This window comes from Mytilus galloprovincialis, chromosome 1 (assembly GCF_965363235.1).
Source record: "Mytilus galloprovincialis chromosome 1, xbMytGall1.hap1.1, whole genome shotgun sequence".
Lineage (NCBI taxonomy): Eukaryota > Metazoa > Mollusca > Bivalvia > Mytilida > Mytilidae > Mytilus > Mytilus galloprovincialis.
In genome coordinates this window covers 101,625,152-101,646,725 of record NC_134838.1, presented here as the reverse complement: position 1 = coordinate 101,646,725, position 21,574 = coordinate 101,625,152, and the positions used below count along the sequence as shown (strand labels likewise).

At 32.6% G+C, this 21,574-nt stretch overlaps 1 long non-coding RNA gene across 1 annotated transcript in view; it reads right to left on the bottom strand.

The window, feature by feature from the left end:
- Positions 1-12,644, bottom strand: part of LOC143047596 (uncharacterized) — a 33,841-nt gene extending 21,197 nt beyond the window's left edge. The window contains exons 1-3 of the long non-coding RNA XR_012969605.1: positions 12,559-12,644; positions 10,579-10,614; positions 10,128-10,260 (exon numbers count right to left, since the gene is read on the bottom strand). This is a non-coding gene — a long non-coding RNA (uncharacterized LOC143047596). The remainder of the gene's footprint in view (positions 1-10,127; positions 10,261-10,578; positions 10,615-12,558) is intronic.
- Between the last annotated feature and the right edge of the window lie 8,930 nt (positions 12,645-21,574).

Genomic DNA, 21,574 nt, shown 5'->3' with positions numbered 1-21,574 from the left:
AATCTAATAACGAAAAGCTTATTTAAAATGAGGAGTTATTCGAAACACTCAATGATGGTTATCGACACCATATTCTCATTATATACACAATGCTTTTTCTTCTGAATATGAATCAGAGATTAAATTTTGTTTAAGGTCACGAAAAATCAACACATTTCATAAAGAAAACTCTGACCACGATATCTTGAAAACGCCTTTTGGGTCGATCATATATTTGTCGAGTATCCTGGATTGATAATTTACGAAAAGATACATCATCTTGCCACTTTTTTCAGGTTCATGTTATGACATATATAAATGTTCTGTCGCTCAAAAACTAAAATTTTAGCGAGTAATTGAATCTGGTGTACATGAGGACCACTTCCGGGAGATGGATTTTCTCGCTGCATTGAATATCCATCGGTGGCCTTCGGCTGTTATCTGCCCTTTGATCGGGATGTCATCTCTATGACAAAGTCTTCATTTCAACTCTCAATCTTATATTTCACAGTGAACTTTATTAATCGGATAATACAGAAATCGGATAGTCAGCTTCATACCTTGGTCTTTTCCTTAAATTTGGAATAGATGCACTACCTAAAACTAAGATCTACAGGGGCGGATGCAGGAATTTTCGAAAGGGGGGTGCTAACCCAGGGCAAAGGGGGGGTGCAGGGGGGGGGTGCAAAACATATGTCCCGATACAAATGCATTGATCGGCAAAAATAAAGGGGGGGTGCGCACCCCCGGAAACCCCCCCCCCTGGATCCGCCACTGATCTATGACAAACTTGACTATTACAATTTTCCCATTTCAATTAATGTTGCACAGGTTTAACAGTTTCATCCACACAGTAGTTGACTGACACAATATGATATATATGTCTCAAAGTTTTAAGATACCTTTCTCGCTTTTTGGGGGGATTTCAAGCAAATCCATCAGTTATTTTTTTAAGGTCTTGTTTGTATATTCAAAATGGATTGTCGAGTTTTCAACATCGATAAACTACTATTGACATTTGATTATTTTGTATAATGATTAAATACCACGTTACATAACACATAAGACACCCCAGCAATGCAAACATTTTATTTTATACTGACTTGAAAAAGTATAATCTTCATATTTGTGTGCGAAACATTAGCAAACGATAAAAACAAAATGATCCAACAGAAAATTATATATTTTTTAAGGCATGCTTTGAGAGACTGATGTAAATTATCCTTGTGAAATGAATCTATGCGGCCTATAAATTCATCTATGATGAGTTCATATTAAAACCAAAAAAAAAAAATCTGCATGAGAATAAGTTATTATACAAATTCACTTTCGACGTCCATGTATGAAAATATTTTAATAATATAAACATTACTGGAAATTATTTCCCTTAAATTGACACAATTGTACTAAGTTCTAGAGTTAATTTTAGTCACAATATGTTATTCACCTTAAGGAAAATTGTGCGTGACACCAATACAATCTCGTGCAACATTTGATCCAGAAGAGTCGAAACTTAAGTTCATTGACTGAAATTTATCCCATGGCTAAGAATAAAGTATATAGTTACATCACAGGATAACGAAATGAAGTGTCTAAGAATGTAACTTTAACATACTAATGAGTGTTATAAAATTAGTTGTTATATTTTATATATTACTCACGCAATATTTCGCTCAACAAATTAACAAAATTGTGCTTCTATCTAGGTGAAATCGGATGCATGACAAAAAATATTTTTGTAGCTTGAGCTACACAAAATTTGTGTAAATTTTTTAAAGTTTAACATATTTATTGATGGTCTATATAAAACATATTTTTTGCCGTTTATTGTACATAACAATCTTTTAGGTTTAAGAACTGTTATGTACAATAAACGGCAAAATTATATTTTATATAGACCACCAATAAATATGTTAAACTTTTACACAAATTTTGTGTAGCTCAAGCTACAAAGATATTTTTTACATTCTTAGACACTTATCTTCTATACTATTAAACGAGAAGACCTCATTTTTGGTGTCGCTTCTCTTCTTTCCACAATAAATTAATCAACACGACTCTGTGTCCTATATGTACAGTACATAGTCGCATTTGTCATCCATTCATATGATTATTCAGTTTGAGTTATTTTGGGAGAAAAACGAGAAAAAAGGCATCCGGATATTGTCCCGTCATTGGACGAAATTTTAAGTCAGATTATACTTCCGGTTTGCGTTTTTCTGTATACTTTGAACAAACAAATAGTACGAATAAAGTGTATTTTAATTCTGTTCAGAGTTTATTAAATGGAGAGGGTCTGTATACTATGTCAATTGACCACCATGGATCGATTAGTAAACTAAGAATTGAAAGTAAATACACTTTATTTATATAGTAATATACAGATAAGCGCTAAAATTATTCATGTGAACTTTTGATACCTTTTCTGAAATTTTCCATTCATTGATTACAAAAAAAAAGATGTGGTATGATTGCCATGTTGAGACAACTCTCCACAAGAGACCAAAATGACACAGAAATTAACGACTATAGGTCACCGTACGGCCTTCAACAACGAGCAAAGCCCCGATACCGCATACTCAGCTTTAAAAGGCCCCGAAATGCACTTTGTACCGAAATGACGATGTAAAAAAATTCAAACGAGAAAACTAGCGGCCTTATTTATGTACAAAAAAGGAACGAAAAACAAATATGTTACACACAAACAAACGACAACCACTGAACTACAGGCTCCTTACTTAAATGTTCATAACATACTAAATGTATGTTCATATTGAAATTGATAGAAAACCAAAAATTGGGAATTTTGGAAATGAAGGAGGAGGTATAAAACTTGTAACAACACTTTACATACTTTTAACTCCGCTCTGAATGCCCGCGATTTCGCGGGTGTGTTCTAGTATAATTTAATTTAGTAACTGCATCAGTCAAGGTCGTTAAACACTTCCATATATATACATCAGTTTATTTACAAACTGATCCACACCTAGATAGATTGAATGTTGTTGATTATTGCTATTTTAGACACTATATATATATATATATATATATACAACTCGTCTAAACATCAACCCAACAATGTTAGATCTGTAAATTTGCTTTCGCAATTTTTTTTGTTCTTCCCTCGCCGGGATTCGAACCCATGCTACTGAGATATCATGACACCAAATCGCCTGCACTGTAGCCGTCCCGCTAGACCACACGACCACCTGGGCTTCACAATAATAAAGCTTTCGGTGGCCGTGTGATACCTTTTCTCGTCAGTTTTAATCTAGCGGCGTACTACAGTACATGATATATAAGGGATGATGATGCTATTGTTACAGATCAGCTCAATTATCTATAGTAACGGATTCTACAAATTAATGCAAGATACAGTCACAGAAAATAATTATATTAATAAGTACGTCAGTGACAACTCTACAACAGATTTATCCATCGGATCACCAGAAATGATGGTGATACATGGCTGTGTACATTATGTATATACAACTCGTCTAAACACCAACCCAACAATGTTAGATCTGTAAATTTGCTTTCGCAAATTTTTTGTTCTTCCCTCGCCGGGATTCGAACACATATATATATATACTATTAATGAAAAAGAAAGGGAAGGCAATTATTCTTATGGGATATAACAAATCAAAACGAAATGTATCTAATATGCAAGATATATAATCACGATCGCGACTGTTGATTGACGATGGCAGTATGGTGTGGCCGTTTGTTTATCATTGATTTTTTTTGTTGTTTTCATTGTGATCCCATGTTGTGTCATCTGTTTCGCTATTTAAACATACGGGCTTTGGTACACTGTTTCTATCCTATCAATATTTTGTCTGCTGCCCCATTCTTATGTCTCATCGGCAATGCAAATATCATACTGTTAACAGTCTCTGTGTGCTTTAATAATTTGCCGAAAAACAAATTGTACAACGGTTTAAATATTAACTTCATAGACGTTGGGATGGTCAACATTAATTTATAACATAAACTAGACCAATTTTGATGACCCAGATGCGCATTCCGATAAATAATGTTCCTTCAGTGATGCTCGAGGTAAAAATATATTGAAAGATCCGAAACCTATTACAATTGTTGAAGAGCAGATCAAATCAAAATGCACCGAAAGTATTGTCAAATTCTGACCAGGATTCAAAGCGCATAAAGATTCGCATACATCACCAAACAGCAAATTTCCAAAGCACAAAGTGATAGTAACTATAAAAAAAGTAAAATCACAAAAATACTGAACTCACAGGAAAATCAAATCGGAAAGTCCCTAATCACATGTCAAAATCAAATGACAAAACACATCAAAAACGGATGAACAAGAACTGTCATATTCCTGACTTGGTACAAGCATTTCAAATGTAAAAATGGTGGATTAAACCTGGTTTTATAGCGCTAAACCTCTCACTTTGTTGACAGTCTCATCAAAACCTACATCATCACAATGAACATGACTTAATGGGCGCCTGTGTCAGATTGACGCAGTGGATATGATGGACCTATAGTCAAAGGTGAGTTGAGAAATTCTGACTCTGTGGTGGAGTTGAATTGTCTTGGAACCGTAAAACTTACGATATGGTCCGAGACCACAATTATTTCGTAGTGTATTTCTTTTAGAACATAAATGAAAATTTAAAAAATCCCACCTGCGCTTTCTCAATGAAATTTTTACAGTGTGTTGTACTACTTTTGGGACAAATTATATTAAAATTATACAAAACTTCATCAGCTCTAACTCAAAATATGAACAATTTTATGTTTAGGGCGTCTTGAAATCTTTTGACAGCTTCCGAAGTGCTAATTTTTAACCCTTTTTAGCTGGACCAAATCACTACTTTCCTTTAAAATTCTGAACCCAAATTTTATATAGTGTAATTTCACCCCCCTTCTTGCAATTTGAGGCATTAAACATGGAGAAATAAATTTGGAAGGGGTATAAAAATTAATAGCAAGTAATCCACTGTCAACACTAAGGACTATATTAGTAAAAAATGGGCAGTTGCTAATAGGAAAACGTTAAACATCATGTTATTCCTGTCTCTTTATCTATTTTCAACAAACAATCGGCATTCTCATTGAAAAAAAAATGAGCAAGAAAAATAAGAAGTTAACAGTTTTCTTTAACTTTACTTTCCGTTTTATATATGATGTTGTCCAACTGAATAATTCAAAATTGGTGACTATGTTGAACGCATCTGTCCCATCCAACTTGAGATAAAGGATAAAACAAATATAGCTTAGTCTGCCTCATATCTCGACTTACATCTAAAAATTGACAATGAGGGTCGTTTGAAAACAAAACTTTACGGCTAAAGGGATGATATCAGCTTCCTAATTCTAAATTTTCTATTTCTATGTAGCGACATTCTAGCAGTACCTGTATACATATATACGTTATTCCAGGGCATGCAATTCCTTCCATTATTTCCTTGATAGAGGATTGCTGCTCACAAGGCGGCTATTAAAACAAAGAGTTCCAAGCAGTAAAGTTGAAATCATTCCTTTGTCAATTTTACGGAAGCCATCACGTGTTGGTTAATCGTTATTGTATTTCGATTCGTTTCACAGGTGATAACAAAAATGTTCATAATGTCGTAACTACAATCTCTACCCCTTTTTCCCGAATGTGATCTACTGAATTATACTTATAACCGGGTTTGTACTAAAATGAGCAACACGCTGGGTGCCACATGTCAAGCAGGATCTTGTAACCCTTCCAGAGCACCTGGGATCACCGCCAGGTTTGGGTTGGGTTCGTGTTACTCAGCCTTCAGTTTTCTTTGTTGTGTTTTGTGTTTGTGTACTAATATTTGTCTGTTCGTCTTTTTTTTATTTTTAGTCATGGCGTTGTCATTTTTTTACATATGAGTTTGAATGTCCTGTAGTATTTTTCGATTTTCTTTTATATACAATTCATACGAGTTCAAAAACAAGTTGGGAAGCAAGAACGCACCGAGCGTGGGCATTCAAAATTTGATAGCCATTCCCCTTTTAACCGTTCTGTTTTCTAATCTCTGTAACATAAGAATGAGATTTAACAACGCCTGTTTGACAAAGTTGTCCTTTAATTTGTCCCAAGTAAACAATTAAAGCAATTATAAAAATCATTTAATATGGAAGCCGATATTCTAAATTGTCTGGTTTAGGTAAAGAAATACACGTATTGTTAGTATTCTGAATTCAAAGCAAACACATCTATGAGAATGTGCGCGTCAGAATTATCTTTTATTTGATACGCAATTAATAAGTCAGCTTCAAAAGAATTTATCCATCAAATTTCACACATTGATCCGTAAATTACTAATTAGTAATGCTATCAGTTGAACAATCCAACGAAGGCCTGTCATTTTCAACGTATACGGATGATAAACAATCCTTTTTTACCTAACAATTTTATTAGTACATTTCCGTCTTAATATCATAAGGCTTTAACATTCAAAATACAAATCAGGTACATAGAAATCGATTCATACGATCTCAAAGAAGGCACTAATCCGAGATGAACACATAAACTATGACAACAAGTCTTGTGAACTAAAGGTTACCACTATGTAAATTGATTTTCATATTTCAGATTAATGAAAACAATAATAATACTTTATAGATCTGTTGCAAACGAAACGCGTATTCCGGACTTACGTTCATCAGGAACCCACTACATTGCAAGCCAGGGTGTTTAGATATCTAAATACTTGAAGAGCTACATGTATACGATCAGAAGTGGTTTAATCAATCTACCTAAAGTCAACCTTGCATAAGGGAAGCATACAGACAGTTGGTAACAAACATTTTTTTAAACTCGTGATAGTTTTGTAACAGAATGTTAACGACAAATTGGTATTAACTTTGACTGGAGTGCTCTCTTCTTTCAAAATAAGGACTGTTCAATAAGTGGACATTTTTGTCTCGTACGCTGATAAATACAAAACAAACATATAGAACTGTGAGAAAAAGAAAACTTTTCTGATAGTCCTGATCGTGATTTCGATTGTGTTTTTTGATATTTGTAACCATTATTTTCTAAAATAAACACAAGGTTATGAGAGAATTTCACTACAGATTTTTTTAATGTGAATAAAATGAGGCAATAACCTAACAACTAAAAACATAACACCCCGAGGTCAACACACGATCACCGACGATTGTGGTGTCTGATAAAATATGTCAATCTGGAGTCCAAAAGGTGGTCATGTGGTAAATCATTTCAACAAAATTCCAGTGAAGACGTGGAAGAAGTCTTAAAGCAGATTTCTTCTTTGTTATATGAATTCCATTTTATTAAATTTGTTTTGTGTATAATACCTACAGGTATTTGGATAAAGTTTTCTAGGTCCTAGACCGTCTGATATTTTGCTGGATTAAACTTCCAATTAATCTGACTTTACTTAAATGTCATCAACACTATTGTGGATTGGTTTTATATCATTGATATTTAAATACAATTTTATTTCATTTTTTTCTCTTTTTAATTAGTATAGAAGTGCATTTTATTAAAGATCAAACAAATAAAATCTAAATGGATTTAACGTTATGGAAATACATGTAGATTACCTTTTCGACTTTTTTCTTTTTTGCTTTCTTATAATATCTCTCTCTTAAAATAACAATGTTTAACGACATACTAGAATTTTGCAGCAAATCTACGGAGAACAAGAAGGTGAAGCATGAAACTATAATAAATGATATTATGTACATTTATGGAAAAGAGCAGGGAAACGGGGAATGTTTTAAAGACACAACAACCCGACCAAAGAGCTGATAACAGTTCAAGGCCACCATTGTGTTTTCAACGCAGCAAGAAAATCTAGCACCTTCATCAACCCCAAGATCTCTAAGTGCAGTTTCTAACTGTTGACAGAGAAGTGAACACGGTAACAAAGAAACACAAGTACAAACAAAAACAATAATTTTAAACAATATCGCATCAATAAATGCTGGCAGTTGTTGAAAGCAAGCTAAAAATAACTAACCTGTTGATTTTTTTTTTTTTGTTATGCCTTAAAATATTGAAAATGTTAAAAGATACCAACTGAAAATTAAATAACGCTTATTTTATTTATTTTTTTGGGCTAAGATATATATGTATAAGAACCGAGTGTTCTTTTCGTTTCGGGTAACTATATTTTGAGCATGGTGCGTTTAATATTATGTGGCAACACTTTTTTTCTTTAGAAAAGTTCTATGAGTGAAAATGCAACAAAGGAAAAAAAACTTTTAAATAGTACCAAGAAAATTATCAAAACCCATGGTACTATAGATTAATGTTTTTTTTTTTCTAATGCCTCGTCATATCGTTCTCATTTAAGACCTTACAAATCTACACCTTTTAATAACAATGATCAATATTTGTATCATATTTCGAAGGATAAACATGAATTAGTATTTTAGTTTTTTTGACAATTCATAATTGTCCATTCATTTACAGTCTTTATCAACTAAACAAAACTATACAATGACGCACAATTAAACAAATTATTTCTCCCACTAAAGCAACGTTGAAGCAATGAACAATAGTAACAAATCAGATATAGAGTTACATGTATCATATGTCATGATGGATGTATTTAGGTGAAAATGAACAGGCTATTATGTCGGTCGGTAGTTGTATTATATCACTACACGTAAACATCAAACTTATTCAAATGCTTAAAGCTAAAAATGTTTTCCAGTAAAAATGTGTACGGCTCGTATCTCATCAGTAAAATAATTTAGTATTGCTCAGTAAAAATTAGGGACGAATGAAAATGAAATGCAGATTCATGGGGGGGGGGGGGGGGGGGATGAAAAATTGTGTCCTGGTTTGTTTTCTTTTTTTTTGGTTGTAATCTCTGTCCTACCTTTTTATTTTTCAGTCTATTAGGTCCTGCCTTTTTTTTCTTAGCTTATCCTGACTTTTTTACAACAATTGTCATCCTGCCTTTTTTTTTTGCCAAGTTACATATCCTGCCTTTTTTTACTCAAAATCCTGTCCTGCCTTTTTTTCCAAATTTCATCCTAACCCCACCCCCCCCCCCCCCTAAAAATCTAATGGTAGCTCCCTAATCCATAAGGTATAGTTTATCTAATTAATTATAACATACGCATAAGTCACAATTGTATAAGTCATATGATACTTCAGATTTAAAAAAAAAGTTGAACACGTTTTATGTACTTGAATGTGCAGAGATGTTTTTCTATAATGCAATCCTTTATCGTATTAAAATCTTCAGAACTATAAGTTGTCATCTCGTACTCCTATTTGCACATATTTTTCTGTAAGTACGAGACCTCTCGTTAAAACACCGGCCCCACACTGTGCAAGTACATGTGGAAAACCGTGATGCAGTAATGATTAAAAACGTGGTCCACTCTCCTGAGTTGATTGTCTATCAATGGCATTAGCCGATATATTAGGCAACAAAGATCAACTATTAGTAAATGAAATATTATTTGTTCATAAAACGTTATAGAGTCGTAATAAATGTAAAATAACGTTCATAAAAGACTAGGGTTAGTATATATGCATGCATTTGTTCAATAATTTCCATAACAATATTATTGTAAGAAACTATTTCTGTATGATTTTAAATTCATCATTCATTTCCTAAATTGGCACTGTTTGCTCGTTTTGAATTTCATTTCAGTTTTGTCAAAGTCAATACATGGAACATGTATTTTTGCGTACATTCGGTTTTTATTTTGAGAAAAAAAATCTATTTTTAAGATTATCAATTGCATTTCATTCACATTGGCCTACATTGTAGATCTGAAACTTCCCCTTTCGGAATTAAATAACAGTGAATGCACAAAATTACTATAACGATACTAGAAAAAATAGAAAAAAAAAACATTATTTCTTTACAGTAAGATATGTTATATTACCCCTGACCCTATTTCAGAAAAAAAAATTAAGCTTTGAAAAAAATCATGTTCGGTTGTGATCTACTGTACACAAAATAACGGAATGGAGGAGATTAACCCCACTACATGTCCATTAATTAACATGACTCTTACTGGAAGTGAGATGCTAAGACTCAGTGCTAAGACGTTACTTTTTTAAAACCAAATATGACCCAATACATTTGAATCCATCAATATGGTTTCATAAAACATGATTGATTAAGTGAAACAGGAAAGAAATAGTCAGAGATACTTACAGTTTCAGCAAGGTTATAACCTTTAAATCCAACGATAAATCGACCAGTAAATAGTCAAAAGTTTATCAATGTCAAACTCCTGTACCGATAAGTCGCTGAAGACACAACAGCTGTTCAACTTACAGATTAATATCTGCCGAAAACAAATGTCTAAAATTAAATATCTTTCACAACATAATCTGTCAGGTTTTTTCTTCAAAGAAAATTATTAAGTGCTGCATGTTTATCAGAAATAAAAAGGGTTTATACAGTGCGACTTCAACGGAAAACAATCTTGTCAATCTGACAAGTTTTTTTTTCTATAATAAAACAAAATGTAATTATCTATATAAATATAAAGTCCTTCTAAAATAAATTAAAGTGCATACTCTTCTGACTTCCTATGTGAATTTAAAATGAATTTGTAATTTGATGTTGTTGTTCTTATATAAGATAATGTTGTCAAACTTACCTTTGCCCATCACATTATGACAGCTTTTGATGTCACCTGAAATAGGTTAATGTGTACAATATCAATTTTATGGTATATAATAAAGGTGGTTAACTGAAATAATGTGGTTAAAATATAGTATATAATACATTTTTATTTTAATTTTGCTGTTTGGAAATCCATAGAGAAGAGGAAAGTCGTTAGTGCTTATAACTTGCACCTTCTTTCTATCCCTTTTCTGACATTAATTCGCTTATTTCTAGTTTACTTTTTATAATTATTATTCATATTATATAGTATAGTTTGAAATGAAAGTAATATGGTCTTTTTAATTATACACAATTTTATTTAAAACACTTTGGGCATTGTACAATAGCATTTCCTCCGGCATAGTAAACAAATGACTCTGATGTATGAAATGTGTATCCCGGTAAGAAGAACATTCAACAATTTTACAGCGAGACAGGGTAAGAGTCTGTATATGTCGTGTGTTTAAATGTATCCCGAGAAACGAACTACACGGTGCATTTAAGCATGAAAATAAATTATTTTAAAAAAGGATGTGGTATGATTGCAAATGAGACAATTCACCACAAGAAACGAAGAGAACAAATGACAGAGAAATTACCAACACATACCGCATTTTCAGCTATAAAAGGCCACGAAAATGACAAATGTAAAACAACTCAAACTAGAAAACAAACGGCTTCATTTAAGTACAATATAATTAACAAAAAATAAATATGATATACAGCAACAAGCGACAACCACTGAAATACCTGATTCGGGACCGACACATAAAAATAACTATCTTTACGTTGCTAGTACATATGCGCCTTATTATTTAACAATTATAACTGAATGTCTGTTCGTGAGACAGTTTGTTCTGCTGCTAGCTATAGTATACTAATACATCATTATAATACATTATTTTAGCCAAAACTAATGTAAATTTATAAACTAATGAAATGTGCCATAGTAAATTTAGTCCTGGTATCTATGATGAGTTTATTTACTACCATTGGGTCGATACCACTGCTGGTGGAGATTTATTTCCCCGAGGGTATCACCAGCCCAGTAGTCAGCACTTTTGTGTGCTGACATGAATTATCATTGATATGGTTATATTAATAAATTTACTTTTCGCAAAATTTTGAATTTTTGAAATACTAAGGCTTTTCTACCTCAGACATAGCTTACCTTAGCTGTATTTTGCAAAACTTTTAGGAATTTTTGTCCTCAATGCTTTTCAACTTCGTACTTTATTTGGCCTTTTTAACTTTTTTGGATTCGAGCGTCTCTGATGAGTCCTTTGTAGACGAAACGCGCGTCGGCGTGTATACAAAATTTAATCCTAGTATCTATGATGAGTTTATTAAACAATCAAAATATGGCATTTTAACGTGAAGTATGATAGTTCTAATTACCTATTCACAATGGGTTCCTTTCCAAAACTAGTTTAGAATACCTTAATATATATATATGTTCTGTGAGAGACGTGGTGATTTATTTATCTATTTACTTTATATCTTGTAGTTGGGTTTTTTTTCGGCCAACTGATTGAATATTTGCAGAAAATTTTCCTTCGGTTCTATTATAGATTTTTTTTTGTTTACTCTGGCATTTGAACACATTTATATATAAACGATTACAGAGTCGAGACAGTACACCATTATGATCATCAATGTACATCTATTTGAAACTATTGGTTGCTGTCAGCATTTCTACAGATTAAAATATAAATAATGTACCACCTAAAATAATTCACTTTTATCAAATAAAGCCTATGCTTTACGTGTATATATGTTTCATGATTTTTTCCATTACTCTGGTTGTAGAAATAGATTCGGGCATACACAATATTCTTCAATAATGAAAGACTACCAATACGACTCCGCTAGTAAAATCCTTACAATCGGGTACAGTAAGTTTCCATCCCCGGCGTTTTGTATTTACAAAATATTATTTTCATTTTACACTAACTTTTGCATTACTGCTTACCTATTAAAACGACAATATTTCCGCTTTCATAATATAAATTTCAACAATGATTTGCTAGTGAAACATCTGACATGAACAAAATTGAAACTTACAATTGAATTCAGGCACACGAATAGTTTTCATAAGGAAGTAATTTGGATGACAGCAAAGGCTAAGGCGGAATTAAGCAATTTAACCAGTAATCCGGATTTTGTTTGTTATAACTTAAAATAGCTTACTTGAAGTGGTTTTATGTCGAAAGAGAAAATACTCAGGAAAGGATTCTAAACTTGTCTTTAACCTATAAATATATACTAATATTTCAATTGTAATTTTTCTCTTGTTATATAATTTAAAAAGTTCAAGGTTCACAACTCAATAACAAAAAAAACTCTTAACTTATAGGAAATAAGACAAGAGGCTCTCAAGAGCCTGAATCGCTCACCTTGATTTTTTGGCATTTATCTTTCGTTTAAGAGATTGAGTGTCCAATTCATTGTATTTTTTTTCTTTTTAAATTGTGTAAAATTGTCCTTAAAGGGCAATAACTCTTTAAGGGGTCAATTGACAGAAAGAGAGTATTGGGTATGAAAAAGAAAACTACACACTAGAATAATATGTAAATAAAAAACTAGAGGCTCTAAAGAGCCTGTGTCGCTCACCTTGGTCTATGTGAATATTAAACAATGGACACAGATGGATTCATGACAAAATTGTGTTTTGGTGATGGTGATGTGTTTGTAGATCTTACTTTACTAAACATTCTTGCTGCTTACAATTATCTCTATCTATAACAGTACTTCCTGTGGAAAATGTTACTGAAAATCTTCAAATTTTAAGAAAATTGTTAAAAATTGACTATGAAGGGCAATAACTCCTTAGGGGGTCAATTGACTATATTGGTCATAGTGACTTATTTTTAGTTCTTACTTTGCTGTACATTATTGCTGTTTACAGTTTATCTCTATCTATAATAATATTCAAGATAACAAAAAAACAGCAAAATTTCCTCAAAATTACCAATTCAGGGGCAGCAACCTAACAACCGATTATCTGATTCATCTGAAAATTCCAGGGCAGATAGATCGTGACCTGATCAACAATTTTACTTCCTGTCAGATTTGCTCTTAATGCTTTGGTTTTTGAGTTATAAGCCAAAAACTGCATTTTACCCCCATGTTCTATTTTTAGCCATGGCGGCCATCTTGGTTTGTTGGCCGAGTTACCGGACACATTTTTTTAACTAGATACCCCAATGATGATTATGGCTAAGTTTGGTTAAATTTGGCCCAGTAGTTTCAGAGGAGAAGATTTTTCTAAAAGATTACTAAGATTTACGAAAAATGGTTAAAAATTGACTATAAAGGGCAATAACTCCTAAAGTGGTCAATTGACCATTTTGGTCATGTTTGACTTATTTGTAGATCTTACTTTGCTGAACATTATTGCTGTTTACAGTTTATCTCTATCTATAATAATATTCAAGATAATAACCAAAAACAGCAAAATTTCCTTAAAATTACCATTTCAGGGGCAGCAACCCAACAACGAAATGTCCGATTCATCTGAAAATTTCAGGGCAGATAGATCTTGACCTGATGAACAATATTACCCCGTCAGATTTGCTCTAAATGCTTTGGTTTTTGAGTTATAAGCCAAAAACTGCATTTTACCCCTATGTTCTATTTTTAGCCATGGCGGCTATCTTGGTTGGTTGGCCTGGTCACCGGACACATTTTTTAAACTAGATACCCCAATGATGATTGTGGCCAAGTTTGGTTAAATTTGGCCCAGTAGTTTCAGAGGAGAAGATTTTTGTAAAAGTTAACGCAGGACGACGACGACGGACGACGACGGACGCCGGACGCCAAGTGATGAGAAAAGCTCACTTGGCCTTTCGGCCAGGTGAGCTAAAAATAACTATATCTGACATTTACCCAACAATAGGTTGTTCAATTAGCCTGAAAATTACATAGCAGATAGATCTTGACCTTTTCATCACTTTGACTCCCTGTCACTTTTGCTCTTACTGATTTAGTTTTTGAGATATAAGCCAAAAACTGCATTTGACCCCTATGTTCTATTTTTAGCAATGGCGACCATGTTTGTTGATAGATCAAAACTTCGGATACAATTTATAAACTAGATATCATAAGGAACATTCAGTTAAAGTTTGTAAGTATTTGGCCTAGTAGTTTCAGAGGAGAAGATTCTTGAAAAACTGCATTTTACCCTGTGTTCTATTTTTAGCCATGACACCCCTGTTTTTTTGACGAAATAGAAAATAAAACACACACTTTATTTTATACACCCTACTGATCATTCAGTTGAAGTTTGGTTGAATTTGGATGAGTAGTTTTAGAGGAGAAGATTTTTTAAAGTTAGCAAATATGATGAACAAATTGTGAAAAATTGTCATTAAAGGACAATAACCCCTTAAGGGGTCAATTGACAATTTTGGTCATATTAACTTATTTGTAGATCTTACTTTGCTGATCATTTTTGCTGTTTACAGTTTATCTTTATCTATAATAATATTCAAGATAATGACCAAAAACTGCAAAATTTCCTTAAAATTACCAATTAAGTGGCAGCAACCCAACAATGGGTTGTTTGATTCATCTGAAAATCTCAGGGCTGATAGATCTTGATCTACTGAACATTTTTACCACGTGTCAGATTTGCTCTAAATGCTTTCGTTTTTGAGATATAAGCCAAAAACTGCATTTGACCCCTGTGTTCTATTTTTAGCAATGGCGACCATAATTGTTGATAGATCAAAACTTCGGATACAATTTATAAACTAGATACCCTAAGAAACATTCAGTTAAAGTTTGGAAGTATTTGGCCTAGTAGTTTCAGAGGAGAAGAATCTTGAAATAGTTTACGACGACAGACGACGACAGACGACGGACGACGACAGACGCCAAGTGATGGCATAAGCTCACTTGGCCCTTCGGGCCAGGTGAGCTAAAAATGTTAAAGGTTAACATCTATATACAAAATGTATAAGACAACTTTTTATCTGCAGGAACTGAGTTCCTCATATGTATAACTTATTTGTAAACTCCTATAACATGACCGTAAAATATGATTTAATTCTTTAACCTATTTTCTGTTTTCTGTGTTAATGCCACGATATATTCGCAAATGAGCATCGCTAGGTTTCTGATTGATTCTTTAAAAGGGCATAGGATACAGTTTTGATCCTAATATATTAAAATTTTGATGAAAATTTGCATGTAGGCTATTTTTTACCAGATTAATTCAAATATGTAATACAAAATATACTTTCTTGTGTTAATTTTTGTGTAAAATGAGGTCGAAATTACAGATATTTGTTCAAAATTCGGATTTAATGACGTATTTTTCTTTTCGAAAGAATAACACAACTTTTTTGTTTTAAAAGATAAACACAAGCTGTTTTTTGTTTAATTTTTTGTAATAACTTTTCTATATAACTATTCTATAAATTTGTGAATTTTTTCTACTAATAGAAATACTATTTGTTATCAAATGTTCATAAATTTAGAAGATAAAAAATTTTGCTGTCTGTTTATCAAATTAAAAAAAAAATGTACTATTGACTTTTTTATGAAAATTGGTACAAGTGATCTTTAAAAAAATGAATCTTTTCCCGATATGTCAAAGTTTGACGTCGCGAAAAACAACATTTTACGTTAGCGACATCATTACCTCCTCTGTAATTGTGTCGTTATTGCTTGTTCAGCGACAAATATTTCAAGCTTATTTAGAACAAAATTAAACAACAGTTAAAGGACAAAGTTTTTGCAAGGAGTTTGAAAAAGGGAGCATGGGGACCCAAAACTATGCAATAAACCATTTATGTTGCTCCATAAGGGAACATGCATTCTGGACCCTTTCATCCAACTGTATTTTTTATTGCAATAGTTTAACGTGCATGTACCATGCCAATCTCCGTAAACTGATCATAGATGATCTACTAGTATTATTATTACTTATTATTAAGTTTATAGAATACCACAACTCTGCTTACAAAGCACTTACAATAATAGTAGCCGGGTTTCATCTTCTAGTTAGCAGTGCTTTGATACTGACTTGATTTTTACAAGCTTTCTCTTAATGACTTTGAAGGTTGAAAAATACAGTTCTGGTTCACTTGGATAAATTTTGTCGTATAATATTTTGATTTTACTTTTCTGTGATTATTTAGCTCGTGAATTGTTACTGAGCTTTCAAAGATTTCGTTTTGAGTGTTCATGCCGAAAATTAGTAATAAACAAGGATGTGTCCATAGTACACAAATGTCCCACTAGCGCTATCATTTTCTATGTTCAGTGTGTCGTGAAATATGGGTTGAAAACTCTAATTTGGCATTACAGTAGAAAAATAATATCACAGGAAACATGTGTACAAAGTTTCAAGTTGATTGGACTTTAATAACTTCATCAAAATCTGCATTGACCAAAACCTTTAACCTAAAGCGGGACAGATAATCGGACGGACGGACGAACGAAAGGACAGACAAACCAGAATGCATAACTTTAACATATTGTACTTATTGTAGGGAGACAATTTCCGATTTACCAAGAACGCTATCTTTCTTTCGTATTTTTGTCTTTCATTTTTGTTAATGTAAAAAAGAAGATGAGCAAAGCCCATGATTTGTCACTATGACATTTTTGTGTCAATTTGTTATGTTCACACATCGTTGCCAATATAATTGAATTTGATGCGACTCTCATACAAGTGAGAGGTTTTAGCTAGATATAAATTCAGGTTTTACCTCCCATTTTCTACATAAGAAAATGCCCGTACCAAGTCAGTAATATGACAGTTGTTTTCCATTCGTTTGATGTGTTTGAGCTTTTGATTTTGCCATTTGATTTGGGACTTTTCGTTTTGAATTTACCTCAGAGTTCAGTATTTTTGTGATTTTACTTTTTTATATCATGAGTATCAAGTTAAATAATGATTTGCAATTATAAACATCTGTCATGCACCAGATTGCCTTACCAGTGCAGTCAAGTCTATATCAGGTACACGAAAACTTTGTATAAGGAAGTATTTTTTGGATCAGGAAAGACAATACCGGATTTAAACAATTCACCCTGTAATCTGTATTTCATCTTTGTTGGAACTTAAAATAGCTTACCATAAATGGTGTATGATGAAAGAGCAAATGATCAGGAAACGATGAGACTATCAATTTATTTTCTAAATCTCTTGATATAGAAAGTCGGATGAGTTCAATGTTTTAAATTTTTCTCTTGTATATAACAAATAAAGGTTGAGGGTACCCGTACAATACAAAACTCCAAATAATTATTCGTTAGCTGGTCTCGTAAATGCATTTACTCTTTATCCTCGCGTATTTCTATGTTAAACCAAAAGTACAGTGTTTGCCACTGGTTTTCCGGTTAATGGGTTTGAAATACCCTTTTGATATCTTTCGCCTCTAGTTAAAGTGTGGTCTAAGATGTGGTTTCATTTTGAAAAACAACTCTATACAGATACTGGCGTTATATAACTTATAGAATTATATATAGAATTGTAGTAGAATAGATTTTTATTTATTTATCTTGTGTATATTTTCTATGTTTATACCAATACGTCAATTAGCAGAGCATTAGATATTGCTAATTGTTTGTTTGTGTAAAGATCAGTTTAAACTATATTATGCATATTCAAAACAAAATGAAATGTCAGTTTAAATAAGTATTTTTGCAAAGTTTGTTGATTTAGATGAAGAGCTGGAAATTTGGAGTGCACTGAGCGAAGAGGGTTTGTTAGGAAGCGTAAGATATTTGACCTTGAAATAAGTTATGTTTGGAACCTTCGAAAAGTTATTGTAATAGCCCTTCAATATGCAACTACCATACCACTATTCCTTCACGGAGCTTCAGATTTAAACTCATCATTTCAACAGTGCATGTCTTCATACTCGCAAATCCCGATGCAAGGATTTTACTACCGGACGGAACTTGCTTGAGGTGTCCGTTGTCAAGGACGAAATTACATCGTCTTTACCTTTGGAAGTCTTCTGTGAACTAACGAATAGCCAATGGAAATGCCGTAATATAGTCTCATGATGCTTGATAAGCCAATTGAATATATGCAGTTTACATATCACCTTTTCGTATCATTCTTATTGTAGTGGGAAACAAGAAATATTGAATGTGCTTGATATAATTAAGTTTAACTATAAAACAAATGTATGTGAACTTCCACATAAAAAAAACAATCCTTTAAAATATCAAAATTTTCATAAATGTACTGCTATTACATTATCGTCTTCCCCGTACTATAATTCCCGACATTTCCTGTATGCACTGAGTTTACAACGAGACCTGTCGTTGAAATTTTTGCCACCGCATGGCGCAAGGTGAAAACGGCGATGGATGAATGTAAACAAACATTCCCTGGAAGGATTCTTAATGAACAAACTTAGTACGCTAAAATATTTTAAATTATTAACTGTTGAAGAAAAGTTAAATTAACATTTGGGAACGCTTGGAAAATTGAAAAAATATGGCTCTATCAGTGTACTTATGTACACGTACTACATGTGATATGTATTGATTCATTACGATCCGGTAAGCTTCGGCAACAAAGTCGAAGTTAATTAGCTTGCGATCAACATAGCTTGCGATCAACAATTACTGAAGAAACATCATTGGTACAAACTACGTAAAAGGTTCGTCTATAAATGTAAGAAAACGTGGATATAGGACTTAGTTCAGTATAAATGCATGCATTGGTTCTGATTTAATTATATCCATAATATTAAAGTGACAAGAAACTTGTTTCATATGACTTTTAAATCACTTTCTTACAACGTTTCCTAACTTATAGTTTGCGTAACTTCACTTTACAAAGTATCGCTAGTTAAACAATTATTAAGCTTATTGGAAAGCTTTCGTTAATATTCATCTTAATTTAAAAAAAAAAAAGATATATGCAATTAATTAAAACAAATTGTGCATAAATGTTTATAAATGCCATGCTGCACCTTGCATTCATTTTTAAATGTTTTGAAAATAGATAAACTTACCTCAGACTAAACGTGTTGTGTGGCTTTCAACATCGCCACAAAGACAATAAGTCTTCTTTTCGTGACATATTAACAAGAACAGTTATGTTAACTTACTTTAAACAAGGAACGTGTCACGTGTAAAATCATATTCTAACTAAAACAGGTGACAAAACATGGATTCATGTACATTAATTCACTGATTTTATCGTCAAAACTTATCAGATTTAATAACTTAATTGCCCTTCTTTTAATTTAAAAGCTTAATATTTTTTAACATTTTGATATTCCAGTGTCCTACAAGGGCTACAGGTAACTTCGGGTTTGTGTATTAACAGCTAGAGGTCTTACAATGAGAGATACAGAGTAATAGTCGCAATGTGAAGGGATACTCTATGTTATTCAGATTCTTTAAAGGGGATATGTGCACATATTTCCTATCTGTGTGTTATATATAATGAGCTGCCAGTCGATGAGGATATCAGGCACTTACATGGAATGTGGTCCCACATCCCGTGAGGCACGAATAACTTGGCAACTGTATTACACTGGAGCGTCCTGATTACAATATAAATTTCAATTCTGATCCTTCATTCTGTTCACTGGATATATGGGCTCATATACACTATCAAGATAACCAATCAAGTTACAGGATCACCCAGGATATTTCACTCTAGTGTACTATAGAAGTATATTGCAATTTGAAGGGATGCGGTAATCGGTAAATAGGTGACCAGTATCGGTACTGGAAAATGATTCGAAATCTTATTACTGGTATTGTTGTAAACTTGGTGTAATTCAACCTACTGTATGATATTACAAGATGTTTGTTTGTTCATCTTACTTGTCTTTGTTTTGATTTAAAATTATAATACATGAAACCTAATTTTCTAACGTTCAAATCAATCATTTATAAAACTTAACCTGATTAGAACTGCGTTACTTTCCATATCGGAATTTAATTCTTCGGAAATTCTCTCTTCTACAGTCATGATTTTGTTGGTCGGAATGTAAACTTTTCATCGGGCGCCTTTTGTGTAGAAAGAAATATCTAAACTTTCAAATTTCAGAATCTGTTTTAAAAGAATCCTTCTTCCAAAATCTTTAGTTTTCTTTGCAGTGTTTTGTGAATTACTGTTTGCATTTTGTATGTATCTCTTACCTCTCTTTTCTGTTATTCAATTCCAATACAGTGTGTATAAAACCATGATCATTTAGCGGTTACCATATTGTTAAGGCGTTTGTTTGTGTTCCAGGACAGTCTTTATGTTTCAAATGTATCAATTTGATGATTTTGAACGGTTGGGCGATATTTTCCTGATTTTAATATAGTTTGAAGGTCAAGGATGTATAAATACCTTAATACGCGAAGAACTCTCTCAGGTATTAATACATCTCTGGCGTTTATGTGATCCAAATATTCCAGTCGTTATATTTCACTCACTTCGATCGCTATACTCCCTGGATGACCATGACCGTAAAAGGTGCTGTATTTATTCGAATTAGCTTTCATTTTGTTTTATTGTCTTCTAACCATTCACTATCTTTGTTTAGTCACATGTAATAGGTCCTGTCGCTATTTGGGATCTAAAGGCGCCATAAAACAACTGCTTTGACATTGGCCTCAGTTAACCTGTACTGATGGCGGATATACAAGTACAAATATGACCAAGAACTTGCATTATAAAAAAAAAAACATTTTTTTTATTTGATCAATCATTCATCAAGAGAACATATAAATATATAAAACATTTATAGGGCGAGGACGTCTCTAATGTTGTTAAAACTTGCGTCAAATCAACTTTTCTATTTCTTAAAATTAAAAAAAAAATGTATTGTTGTAATATGAATTTTCTTTATAAAGATCAGCTTTTATACATATACGTACATATGTTGAATAAAAGCAATATATGTTGTATCCTATTTTGTAATAGGATTATAGGATAAAAAATTCAGCTACATTCATTTTTGTTCATTAGGAGGTTGATTAGAGATTTGTCTACGGTCAAGTACAACATTAAA